A 12,416-nucleotide genomic window follows, 5' to 3' on the forward strand; every position below is an offset into this window, starting at 1 on the left:
ACAATTGACATCAATTTTGTTTTTTGTTTTTCCAACAACTCATTCAGTCACATCAAATATCAATTGGAAGAAAACTGGACGAATTCAAGCGAGACATTGAGTAAGAACTTAGAATCAAGGTAAGCCTTACTAGGAAGAAATGTAAAATTGGGGAATATTTAACATTGACCTTATGGGTTTTTCCACAAGGGCTACGAATTTATGGTGTAGAATCGTGAAAAATGTAGAATTGAAGTTGCACTGTACTTATTTTTAAACTGATATGCATCTGGCCATATTGTAACTGCTTGACTTATGATTGTTTAACTACTGTTACTGCTTTTTTGCATCTTCACTTTAAAATTGCAAAATGTGGGAAGAGAGAGATTTTTTTCTAACTACAGTTAAAAAGCTAGTTCTGATGAGCCACTCGAACTTCAATCCGCAAATGTTATGCATCTGTTGGCATGGTGTCAAGCCAAAATCATCTAATTATCCCACTGCTTCTCAGATATAGCCAAATATGTTTACAGACAAAAAAACGTGAACCATGGACCTTGCCGTTGGTGGGGAGGCTTGTGTGCCTCAACAATACAGATAGCCGTAGGTGCAACCAGAACGGAGGGGTATCTGTTGATAGGCCAGACAAACGTGTGGTTCCTGAAGAGAGGCAGCAACCTTTTCAGTAGTTGCAGGGGCAACAGTCTAGATGATCGACTGATCTGGCCTTGTAACGCTAACCAAAATGGCCTTGCTGTTCTGGTACTGCGAACGGCTGAAAGCAAGGGTAAACTACAGACGTAATTTTTCCCGAGGGCATGCAGCTTTACTATATGATTAAATGATGATGGCGTCCCTAAATGATGATGGCGTCCTCTTGGGTAAAATATTCCGGAGATAAAATAGTCCCCCATTTGGATCTCCGGGCGGGGACTACTCAAGAGGACACAATTATCAGGAGAAAAAAAACTGGCATTCTACGGATCGAAACATGGAATACCAGATCCCTTAATTGGGCAGGTAGGTTAGAAAATTTAAAAAGGGAAATGGAAGGGTTAAAGTTAGATATAGTGGGAATTAGTGAAGTCCAATGGCAGGAGGAACAAGACTTTTTGGTCAGGTGAATACAGGGTTATAAATATAAAATCAAATAGGGGTAATGCAGGAGTAGGTTTAATAATGAATAAAAAAAAATAGGATTGCGGGTAAGCTACTACAAACAGCATAGTGAACGCATTATTGTGGCCAAGATAAGATATGAAGCCCACGCCTACTACTGTAGTACAAGTTTATATGCCAACTAGCTCCGCAGATGAAGAAATTGATGAAATGTATTATGAGATAAAAGAAATTATTCAGGTAGTGAAGGGAGACGAAAATTTAATAGTCATGGGTGACTGGAATTCGGGATTAGGAAAAGGAAGAGAAGGAAACATAGTAGGTGAATATGGATTGGGGCTAAGAAATGAAAGAGGAAGCCGCCTGGTAGAATTTTGCGCAGAGCATAACCTAATCATAGCTAACACTTGGTTCAAGAATCATAAAATAAGCTTGTATACATGGAAGAATCCTGGAGATACTAAAAGGTATCAGATAGATTACATAATGGAAAGACAGAGATTTAGGAACCAGGTTTTAAATTGTAAGACATTTCCAGGGGCAGATGTGGACTGACCACAATATATTGGTTATGAGCTGCAGATTAAAACTGAAGAAACTGCAAAAAGGTGGGAATTTAAGGAGATGGGACCTGGATAAACTGAAAGAACCAGAGGTTGTAGAGTGTTTCAGGGAGAGCATAAGGGAACAATTGACAGGAATGGGAGAAAGAAATACAGTAGAAGAAGAATGGGTTGCTTTGAGGGATGCAATAGTGTAGGCCACAGAAGATCAAATGGGTAAAAAGACGAAGGTTAGTAGAAACCCTTGGGTAAGAGAAGAAATACTGAATTTAATTGATGAAAGGAGAAAATATAAAAATGCAGTAAAAGAAGCAGGCAAAAAGGAATACAAATGTCTCAAAAATGAGATCGACAGGAAGTGCAAAATGGTTAAGCAGGGATGGCTAGAGGACAAATGTAAGGATGTAGAGGCTTATCTCACTAGGGGTAAGATAGATACTGCCTACAGGAAAATTAAAGAGATCTTTGGAGAAAAAGAGAACCACTGGCATGAATATCAAGAGCTTTGATGGAAACCCAGTTCTAAGCAAAGAAGGGAAAGCAGAAAGGTGGAAGGAGTATATAGAAGGTCTATACAAGGGCGATGTTTTTGAGGACAATATTATGGAAATGGAAGAGGATGTAGATTAAGATGAAGTGGGAGATGTGATACTGCGTGAAGAGTTTGACAAAGCACTGAAAGACCTAAGTCGAAACAAGGCCCCCGGAGTAGACAACATTCGATTAGAACTATTGACAGCCTTGGGAGAGCCAGTCCTGACAAAACTCTACCATCTGGTGAGCAAGATGTATGAGACAGGTGAAATACCCTCAGACTTCAAGAAGAATATAATAATTCCAATCCCAAAGAAAGCAGGTGTTGACATCTACATCTACATCCATACTCCGCAAGCCACCTGACGGTGTTTGGCGGAGGGTACCCTGAGTACATCTATCGGTTCTCCCTTCTATTCCAGTCTCGTATTGTACGTGGAAAGAAGGATTGTCTGTATGCTTCTGTGTGGGCTCTAATCTCTCTGATTTTATCCTCATGGTCTCTTCGCGAGATATACGTAGGAGGGAGCAATATACTGCTTGACTCTTCGGTAAAGGTATGTTCTGGAAACTTTAACAAAAGCCCGTACCGGGCTACCGAGTGTGTCTCCTGCAGAGTCTTCCACTGGAGTTTATGTATCATCTCCGTTGGATCTTCTCTATCTCTTCTATCAACCCTATCTGGTACGGATCCCACACTGCTGAGCAGTATTCAAGCAGTGGGCGAACAAGTGTACTGTAACCTACTTCCTTTGTTGTCGGATTGCATTTCCTTAGGATTCTTCCAATGAATCTCAGTCTGGCATCTGCTTTACCGACGATCAACTTTATATGATCATTCCATTTTAAAATACTTCTAATGCGTACTCCCAGATAATTTATGGATTTAACTGCTTCCAGTTGCTGACCTGCTATTTTGTAGCTAAATGATAAGGGACCTATCTTTCTATGTATTCGCATCACATTACACTTGTCTACATTGAGATTCAATTGCCATTCCGTGCACCATGCGTCAATTTGCTGCAGATCCTCCTGCATTTCAGTACAATTTTCCATTGCAACCTCTCGATACACCACAGCGTCATCTGCAAAAAGCCTCAGTGAACTTCCGATGTCATCCACGAGGTCATTTATGTATATTGTGAATAGCAACGGTCCTATGACACTCCCCTGCGGCACACCTGAAATCACTCTTACTTCGGAAGACTTCTCTCCATTGAGAATGACATGCTGCGTTCTGTTATCTAGGAACTCCTCAATCCAATCACACAATTGATCTGAAAGTCCGCATGCTCTTACTTTGTTCATTAAATGACTGTGGGGAACTGTGTCAAACGCCTTGCGGGAGTCAAGAAACAAGGCATCTACCTGTGAACCTGTGTCTAAGGCCCTCCGAGTCTCGTGGACGAATAGCGCGAGCTGGGTTTCACACGACCGTCTTTTTCGAAACCCATGCTGATTCCTACAGAGTAGATTTCTAGTCTCCAGAAAAGACATTATACTCGAACATAATAAGTGTTCCAAAATTCTACAACTGATCGACGTTAGAGATATAGGTCTATAGTTCTGCACATCTGTTCGACGTCCCTTCTTGAAAATGGGGATTACCTGTGCCCTTTTCCAATCCTTTGGAACACTTCGCTCTTCTAGAGACCTACGGTACCGCTGCAAGAAGAGGGGGCAAGTTCCTTCGCATACTCTGTGTAAAATCGAACTGGTATCCCATCAGGACCAGCGGCCTTTCCTCTTTTGAGCGATTTTAATTGTTTCTCTATCCCTCTGTCGTCTATTTCGATATCTACCATTTTGTCAACTGTGCGACAATTTAGAGAAGGAAGCACAGTGCAGTCTTCTTCTGTGAAACAGCTTTGGAAGAAGACATTTAGTATTTCGGCCTTTAGTCTGTCATCCTCTGTTTCAGTACCATTTTGATCACAGAATGTCTGGACATTTTGTTTTGATCCACCTACCGCTTTGACGTAGGACCAAAATTTCTTAGGATTTTCTGCCAAGTCAGTACATAGAACTTAACTTTCGAATTCATTGAAAGCCTCTCGCATAGCCCTCCTCACACTACATTTCGCTTCACGCATTTTTTGTTTGTCTGCAAGGCTTTGGCTATGTTTGTTTGCTGTGAAGTTCCCTTTGCTTCTGCAGTAGTTTTCTAACTCGGTTGTTGTACCACGGTGGCTCTTTTCCATCTCTTACGATCTTGCTTGGCACATACTCATCTAACGCATATTGTACGATGGTTTTGAACTTTGTCCACTGATCCTCAACACTATCTGTACTTGAGACAAAACTTCTGTGTTGAGCCGTCAGGTACTCTGTAATCTGCTTTTTGTCACTTTTGCTAAACAGAAAAATCTTCCTACCTTTTTTAATATTTCTATTTACGGCTGAAATCATCGATGCAGTAACTGCTTTATGATCGCTGATTCCCTGTTCTGCATTAACTGATTCAAATAGTTCGGGTCTGTTTGTCACCAGAAGGTCTAATATGTTATCGCCACGAGGCGGTTCTCTGTTTAACTGCTCAAGGTAGTTTTCAGATTATTTCACTGGATTGTTTGTCCCTGCCACCCGTTATGAACGTTTGAGTCTCCCAGTTTATATCCGGCAAATTAAAATCTCCACCCAGATCTTTAACATGGTGGGGAAATCTACTCGAAATATTTCCAAATTATTCTTCAGGTGCTGAGCCACAACAGCTGCTGAGCCCGGGGGCCTATAGAGACATCCAATTACCATGTCTGAGCCTGCTTTAACCGTGACCTTCACCCAAATCATTTCACAATTCGAATCTCCGTCAATTTCCTTCGATACTATTGCACTTCTTATCGCTATAAACACGCTTCCCCCTTCACTGTCCAGCCTGTCTCTGCGGTATACATTCCAATCTGAGTTTAGGATGCTACAGATGCGAAAATTATCGAACTATCAGTTTAATAAGTCACAGCTGCAGAATACTAATGCGATATCTTTACAAACGAATGGAAAAAACTGATAGAAGCCGACCTCGGGGAAGATCAGTTTGGATTCCGTAGAAATGTTGGAACACGTGAGGCAATACTGACCCTACGACTTATCTTAGAAGAAAGATTAAGGAAAGGCAAACCTATGTTTCTAGCATTTGTAGACTTAGAAAGCTTTTGACAATGTTGATGGGAATACTCTCTTTCAAATTCTGAAGGTGGCAGGGGTAAAATATAGGGAGCAAAAGGCTATTTACAATTTGTACAGAAAGCAGATGGCAGTCATAAGAGTCGAGGGGTATGAAAGGGAAGCAGTGGTTGGGAAGGGAATGAGAGAGGGTTGTGGCTATCCCCAATGTTATTCAATCTGTATATTGAGCAAGCAATAAAGGAAACAAAGGTAAAGTTTGGAGAAGGTATTAAAATCCATGGAGAAGAAATAAAAACTTTGAGGTTCGCCGACGACATTGTAATTATGTCAGTCAGCAAAGGACTTGGAAGAGCAGTTGAACGGAATGGACAGTGTCATGAAAGGAGGGTATAAGATGAACATCAACAAAAGCAAAACGAGGATAATGGAATGTAGTCGAATTAAGTCTGGTGATGCTGAGGGAATTAGATTAAGAAATGAGACACTTAAAGTAGTAAAGGAGTTTTGCTATTTGGGGAGCAAAATAACTGATGATGGTCGAAGTAGAGAGGATATAAAATGTAGACTGGCAATGGCAAGGAAAGCGTTTCTGAAGAAGAGAAATTTGTTAACATCGAGTATAGATTTGTGTCAGGAAATCATTTTTGAAAGTATTTTTATGGAGTGTAGCCATGTGTGGAAGTGAAACGTGGATGATAAATAGTTTGGACAAGAAGAGATTAGAAGCTTCGGAAATGTGGTGCTACAGTAGAATGCTGAAGATTAGATGTGTAGATCACATAACTAATGAGGAGGTACTGAATAGAATTGGGGAGAAGAGGAGCTTGTGGCACAACTTGACTAGAAGAAGGGATCAGCTGGTAGGACATGTTCTGAGGCATCGAGGGATCACCAATTTAGTGTTGGAGGGCAGCGTGGAGGGTAAAAATCGTAGAGGGAGACCAAGAGATGAATACACTAAGCAGCTTCAGAAGGATGTAGGCTGCAGTAGGTACTGTGAGATGAAGAAGCTTGCACAGGATAGAGTAGCATGGAGATCTGCATCAAACCAGTCTCAGGACTGAAGACCACATCAACATCACAAAAAAAAAAAAAAATGAAACAGAAGGTGTATGTAGTCCCACTTGGGCACTTTTCAAACTAGAAAAGTTTTTTCCTTCATCCATTGCCACCTAAAGATAAAAATCTGCCAATATGAAATTTTTCTATTTTCTACCTACTGTATTTACCTGAGTGAGACACACCCCTGAATATAAGACTACCCCTATTTTTTTAAAATATTCTGCCTAATCGAAGTTACAAACTGTTTTATTAATATAAAGTGTATGCCTGAAATGTTAGCATTATGTCTAATCTAAACTTACGCCATGTCGATTACCTACATTTTTATAATACAGGGAGAAATAATATAAACAGAAGAATCAGTTTAATTAATTTTTATCTTCACTATCTTTTTTACTTCCTAAGCCTATGATCTGGGGTACCACTACAATTGTGAAATTTGTCTTTGTTGTCACAAATGTTTGACTGTTCTTTCTGAATACATTGGGATTCCTGAGGTTGCAGTTATAGGAGGGCCTGAGAACACAGCTGCCTTTTCCCCCCCTAAATACAGATCGGATTTCACTTCTATATTGCCGTGAGAATGCTACAATGTTTCTGGCTTCCAAACATAACGTCTGCCTGCTGCTTTCTCATTGGCTGTATAGAACAGCAGCTGATATTTCTCCTTTGGTCAGCATTGACAACATTGCTGCAGGGAATATGTTCCACTGACACCTATATCGACTTTCACCACCTTCTGCAGAAATATGTACTATTGTTGTGTATTTGTCCAGTTTTAAAGTCATTTCAAATGGATTTGGGCAAATTGCATTTTAAATGTGGTGCATATTCATAAAAAGGCAAAGTATGCGGTATAGATTCCTTGTTTGGCACTATGACGAAATCTGCTGTCGGCTCACCACTCCCCTCCCCACCCATCGTAGTTTTCAGCCAAGCTGGTATCACTGTTGCCCTTCCAGCTCTTGTGTAGTGCTTTGCTTCAGCATCTGTTAAACACAGACTGCAATATGTGCTAGAGTGCAGGTCATAGATAACACCACCAACTAATATGTAAAGAAAAGGCTACAATCACAGTTCAGTTCAATCTTGAATCAGGCGTGGTGGCACAATGGTTAGCACATGGAACTCGCATTCGGGAGGACGACGGTTCAAACCTGCATCCAGCCATCCTGATTTAGGTTTCCCGTGGTTTCCCTAAATCGATCCTGGCAAATGCCAGGATGGTTCCTTCGAAAGGGCATGGCCAACTCCCTTCCCCATACTTCCCTAATCCGATGGGACCGACGACCTTGCTGCTTGATCCCCCCCCCCTTAAGCCATTCAATCAATCCACTTCTCAAACTTTCGCTCGTTCCCCAATCTACTGACATTTGTTAGAACTATTGCCATGATGGATTGTGCCGCTGTAATTTATTCTCATCATAATAGTTGCAGTTAGTATAAAACAATCTATTTCATTTGTTAGTCATTACACTGAAGAGCCAAAGAAACTGCTAAACCTGCCTGTGTAGGGCCCCCCACGAGCATGCAGAAGTGCTGCAACACAACATGGCTTGAACTCAACTAATGTCTGAAACAGTGCTGGAGGGAAATAACACCAGGATTCCTGCAGGACTGTCTACAGAGTACTGAACAGTATGTTTCAAGGTGTCCCAGGTATGCTCAGTAATGTAATAATGTTCGTGTTGGGCGAGGGGGGATTGTGGCCAGCGTAAGTGTTTAAATAGAGTAGAGTGTTCTTGGAGCCACGCTTTAGCAATTCTGTACGTGTGAGGTGTCAAAGTGTCCTGTTGCAATTGCCCAAGTCCGTTGGAATGCACAACGGACATGAATGGATGCAGGTGATCAGATAGGGTGCTTACATATGTGTCACCCATCAGTCGTATTTAGACATATCAGGGGTCCCATATCACTCCAACTGCACATGCCCCACACCATTACAGAGCATCCACCAACTTGAACAGTCCCCTGCTGATGTGCAGGGTCCGTGGATTCATGAGGTGACAGGCCCAGGCAAGGCATAAAGCTTTATGTCATGTAGTTATCAAGGGTACACGAGTGGGCCTTTGGCACCAAAAGCCAATATCAATGATGTTTCGTTGAATGGTTCTTGCGCTGAGGCTTGTTGATGGTCCAGCACTGAAATCTACAACAATTTGCAGATGGGTTGTACTTCTGTCACATTGAATGATTGTTTTCAGTCCTGTTCTTGCAGGATCTTTATCCGGCCTCAGCCATGTCAGAGACATTGATGTTTTACTGGAATCCTGATATTCAGTGTACACTCGTGAAATGATTATAAGGGAAAATCCCCACTTCGTCGTTACCTGGGAGATGCTGTGTCACGTCCCTCATGTGCCGATTATGAGACCACATGCAAACTCTCTTAAATCTTAATAATAGGCAATTGTAGCAACAGTAATCAATATAACAACTGTGCCAAACACTTGGTGTCTTCCGTAGGCATTGCTGACCGCAATGCACATTCTGTCGTTTACGTTTCTCTGTATTTGAATATGCATGCCTGTACCAGTTTCCTCGGTGCTTCAGTGGAGTTTTTCTGCTTGTTTCATTTGAATGTCACCATCATGTTCTAAAACTGATTAAATCAGGTAATGTTTTTACCCGGTATTCTAATACTTAAACAGTGACCAAATTTTACATTTGTAATCCACTTAGTAAATCATTAAAATTTCTCATAACCAAATAAAATATTGACCTGGGTTGAGAATCAAGTAATGTTCTTTGAAGGACAACTTTTCACTTTTGAATGCTGCTGCTGTTTTTATTGTTGTCATTGTTGTGGTCTTCAGTCCAAAAACTGGTTTGATGCGGCTCTTCATGCTACTCCATGCTGTGCAAGCCTCTTCATCTCTGAGTAACTGCTGCGACCTACATCCTTCTGAATCTGCATTCTGTATTCATCTGTCAGCCTCCCTCTAAAACTTTCAACCGCCACGTTTCCCTTCAGTGCTAAATTGGTGAACCCGTGATACCTCAGAATGTTTCCTACCAACCAGCCCTTCTTGTAGTCAGGTTGTGCCATGAATTTCCCTTTTCCCCAATTCCATTTAGCACCACCTCATTAGTTACGTGATCTACCCATGTAATCTGCAGCATTCTTCTGTAGCACCACATTTCAAAGCTTCTATTCTTGTCTAAACGGTTTATTCTCCCAAGTTTCAATTCCATACATGGCTACACTCCGTAGAAATAGTTTCAGGAAGCACTTTCTGACACTTAAATCTATACTTGGTTTTAACAAATTTCTCTACTGAGATAATTTTATTGCCATTACATATCTACATTTTATATCCTCCCTACTTCGACCATCACCAGTTACTTTGCTTCGCAAATAGTGAAGTTCATCTGATATTGTGTGTGTGTCTCATTTCCTAACCTAATTTCCTCAGCATCACCTGATCTAATTCAACTACCTTCCATTATCCTCATTTTGCTTTTGTTGTTGTTCATCTTATATCCTCCTTTCGTTGTCAATTCCATTCTATTCTACTGCTCTTCCAAGTCCTTCGCTGTATCTGACAGAATTACAATGTCATCAGCAAACTTCAAAATTATTTCTCCTCCATGGATTTTAATTCGTACCCCAGTTTTTTCTTTTGTTTTCTTTATTGCTTAATCAATATACAGGTTGAATAACTTTGGGTATAGATTACAACTCTTTCTCACTCCCTTCTCAACCACTGCTTCTCTTTCGTGCCCCTCGACTCTGCCATCTGGTTTCTGTACAAATTCTAAACAACTTTTCGCTCCCTGTATTTTACCCCTGCCTCCTTCAGAATTTTAAAGAGAGTATTCCAGTCAACATTATCAAAAGCTTTCTCTAAGTCGACAGATGCTGTAAATGTAGGTTTGCGTTTCCTTAGACTATCTTCTATGAGAAGTTGTAGGTCAGTAATGCCTCCCGTGTTCGTACATTCTCCTGAATCCAGACTGATCTTCCTCGAGGTCTGCTTCTAGCGGTTTTTCCAGTCTTTTTCTGTAAAGAATTCGTGTTAGTATTTTGCAACCATGAATTATTAAACTGATAGTTTGTTAGTTTTCACATCTGTCAGCACCTGCTTTCTTTGGAATTGGAATCATTACATGCTTCTTTAAGTCTCAGGGTATTTCGCCTGTCTCATACATCTTCCTCACCAGATCGAAGAGTTTTGTCATGGCTGGCTCTCCTAAGGCTATCAGTTGCTCTAACGGAATGTTGTCTACTCCTGGGGCCTTGTTTCGACTTGGTTCTTTCAGCGCTCTCCCAAATTCTTCATGCCGTATCTTATCTCCCTTTTCATCTACATCTATGTCCTCTTACATTTCCATAATATAGCCCTCAACTACAGCTCCCATGTAAACACCTTCTATATAATCCTTCCACATTTCTGCTTTCTCTTCTCTGCTCAGGACTGGTTTTCCATCTGAGCTCTTGATATTCATACATGTGGTTCTTTTTTCTCCAAAGGTCTCTTTAATTTCCTGTAGGCAGCATCTGTATTATCCCTAGTGACATGCTTCTACATCCTTACATTTGTTCTCTAGTCATTCCTGCTTAGTCATTTTGCACGTCCTGTCAATCTCATTTTTTAGACATTTGTTCTCCCTTTCGCCTGCTTCATTTATTGCATTTTTATATTTTCTCCTTTCGTTGATTACATTCAATATTTCTATACTGTTAACCAATGATTTCTACTAGCCCTTGTCTTTTTACCTATTTGACCATTCCTTTCCCCTGTTATTGTCAATTGTTCCCTAATGCTCCCTCTGCAACTCTCTACTACGTCTGGTTCTTTCAGTTTATCCAGGTCCCATCTCCTTAAAATACTGCCTTTTTGCGTTTTCTTCAGTTTTAATCTACAGTTCATAACCAATAGATTGCGGCCGGAGTCCACATCTGCCCTTGGAAATTTGTTACAATTTGACCAACCCATTTCCTTTTTTTAAATTTTCTAACCCACGTGCCTGATTCAGGAATCTGACATTCGATGCTCTGATCCATCAAATGCCAGTTTTATTTCTCCTGATAACGACATCCTCCTGAATAGTACCTGCCTAGAGATCCAATTGGGGGACTGTTTTCTCTCTGGAATATTTTACCCAAGAGGATGCCATCTTTTAACCATACAGTAGAGCCTTTGGGAAAAATTACGGCTGCTTTCAGCGATTCACAGTACCAGCAAAGCAAGGCTGTTTTGGTTGATATTATAAGACCAGATCAGTCAGTCATCCAGATTGCTGCCCAGCAACTACTGGGCTGCTGCCCCTCTTCAGGAACCACACATTTGTCTGGCCTCTCAACAAATACCTCTCCATTGTGGTTGCACCTACGGTACAGCTATCTGTATCACTGAGGCACGCAAGCTTCTCCACCAGTGGCAAGGTCCATGGTTCATAGGGGGGCTTTCGAATGTTATCTTCACTTAAGAAGCAGCATTACTTTTTGTATAAGGTACCCATTTTGTATAAGGTACCCATAGATTTGTGCGAATTTTCATTACAAACCTGTTTAAATACAAGAGTATATAGAATGATAGAATTTAATGTTATGTCCCCTTGTGCATCACAAAGTGTCAAATTTTAATCAGAGCAATACATTGTTGTGGAGGCTAGTTCATAGTTTCTTATATATTCCTTGCACTAGTGCCACAAGTCAAATGTCATGTGATTGTTTGAGCAAGGTTGATACTGTATTGAGCACTTCAGCGTATCAAAAATCAAGGCTGTTCAAGCGTGAGTATCGTTTGCCCGACCTAATCTTGGAACTCTTCAAAATAAAGTTGCACATAATCTCAATATAGCCAAAGCTTCAACTCTAAATGTAAGATATCTGTACATCAATCTATTAAACAATGTAAAATTGTTGACCTTGGCAGCAGTAATTTAATGTGAGAGTATAAGATGACCTTGTATTTTTCAATCAACAATTTTGCTAAAAACATAAAAAAATCCTTGCAAGTGCAAAGTAAACAATAAAATATAGACGAAACATCTCTTTTGTAAATGAGACGGTGAGAATGTTTATTG

The 12,416-nt window shown here is 40.7% G+C and overlaps 1 protein-coding gene across 1 annotated transcript in view; it reads left to right on the forward strand.

The window, feature by feature from the left end:
- LOC126273098 (ran-binding protein 9) overlaps positions 1-12,416 on the forward strand; it is a 227,914-nt gene that overhangs the window by 200,870 nt on the left and 14,628 nt on the right. The gene's annotated exons all lie outside the window — the stretch shown is intronic.

The sequence above is a fragment of the Schistocerca gregaria genome, chromosome 5 (genome assembly GCF_023897955.1).
Source record: "Schistocerca gregaria isolate iqSchGreg1 chromosome 5, iqSchGreg1.2, whole genome shotgun sequence".
NCBI lineage: Eukaryota > Metazoa > Arthropoda > Insecta > Orthoptera > Acrididae > Schistocerca > Schistocerca gregaria.